The following is a 1970-nucleotide window of genomic DNA, read 5'->3' on the forward strand; positions in this document are numbered from 1 at the left end:
TCAAGGTCCTTTCAGGTTCAGGATCAGCCTCAACAAGAATGCCTTTGTCTTTGCTCCTGCTCATATGAGAGAGAAGAGAACAAGAAAATATGGAATCCTCTATGTCACAGTATAGAGATTCCTTGAGGTGTCAGAGGAAGAAAAATGGAAGACAGAGGTAGAAAATTTGAACTTATCAAAGAAGATGGAGTTCAAATTTTGCATTAAGGAATAGTGTTAGTCCATAAATAGAAGGATGTGAGAAGAGGGGAAGTAATTTTCAAAAATCAAGTAAGAGATTTTGAAAACATTTTGAAAAACACTAATTGATTTTCGAAAATAAAGGTGGGAAAGAAATCAAGTGATTTTTGAAAAAAATAATTTGAAATTAGAAATCAAAAAGATTTGATTGAAAATTATTTTGAAAAAAGATGTGGTTAAGAAGATATGATTGGTTTTAAAAAAATGTGATTGAGAATATATGATTTGAAAAACATTTTAAAAGGATTTGATTTTAAAAGTTAATGACTTGGCTATCAAGAAAAGATATGATTCAAACATTAAACCTTTCTCAACAGAAAAGGCAACATACTTGAAATGTTGAATCAAATCATTAATTGTTAGCAAGTATTTTTGAAAATGGAAAGAAATTGATTTTGATTGAGAAGATATGATTTGAAAAAGATTTGATTTTGAAAGGATTTTGAAAACTTGAAAAAAATTGATTTGAAAACAAAATCTTCCCTCTTGTGCCATCCTGGCGTTAAACGCCCAGAATGGTGCACATTCTGGCGTTTAACGCCCAAAACTCTACCCTTTTGAGCGTTAAACGCCCAACCAGGTACCCTGGCTGGCGTTTAAACGCCAGTCTGTCCTTCTTCACTGGGCGTTTTGAACGCCCAGCTTTTTCTGTGCAATTCCTCTGCTGTATGTTCTGAATCTTCAGTTCTCTGTATTATTGACTTAAAAAGACACAAATTAAAAATATTTTTGGATTTTTAATAGTGAGGAATAATCAAAATGCAGCTAAAATCAAATAACAATGCATGCAAGACACCAAACTTAGCAGTTTGTATACTACTGACACTATATGAGACACATAAACACTGAGACACATAAACACTCAAGTCAAGAGAATTCAAAGATCACCAGCTTTTTCTGTATAATTCCTCTGCTGCATGTACTGAATCTTTAGTTCTCTGTATTATTGACTTGAAAATGGAACCAAGATCAAATAAACAATGCATGCAATACACCAAACTTAAAATGAGACACTAGACTTAAACAAGAAACATAAAATATTTTTGGTTTTTATGATTTTGTGATATTTTTTTTGTGCTTTTTTTTCGAAAATTAAGTGGAAAAGAAAATAAAGATATCAAAATTCTTAATGAGAATTCCAGGAATCATGCAATGTTTAGTCTAAAACTCCGGTCCAGGAATTAGACATGGCTTCACAGCCAGCCAAGCTTTCAAAGAAAGCTTCGATCCAAAACACTAGACATGGCCAATGGCCAGCCAAGCCTTAGTAGATCACTGCTCCAATAGCAAGATTGATAGAAATCAACAAGCTCTTGTGATGATAAGTTGAAACCTCGGTCCAATGAAATTAGACATGGCTTCACAGCCAGCCAGACTTCTACAGATCATCTTGAAACTCTAGAATCCATTCTTAAGAACTCTGAAAAAAAATACCTAATCTAAGTAACAAGATGAACCGTCAGTTGTCCAAACTCAACAATCCCCGGCAACGGCGCCAAAAACTTGGTAGCGCGAAATTGTGATCAATACAACTTCGCACAACTAACCAGCAAGTGTACTGGGTCGTCCAAGTAATAAACCTTACGCGAGTAAGGGTCGATCCCACAGAGATTGTTGGTATGAAGCAAGCTATGGTCACCTTGTAAATCTTAGTCAGGCAAACTCAAATGGGTATGGTGATAAACGCATAAAACATAAAGATAAAGATAGAGATACTTATGTAATTCATT

Source organism: Arachis duranensis, chromosome 6, assembly GCF_000817695.3.
Source record: "Arachis duranensis cultivar V14167 chromosome 6, aradu.V14167.gnm2.J7QH, whole genome shotgun sequence".
Taxonomy (NCBI): Eukaryota; Viridiplantae; Streptophyta; class Magnoliopsida; order Fabales; family Fabaceae; genus Arachis; species Arachis duranensis.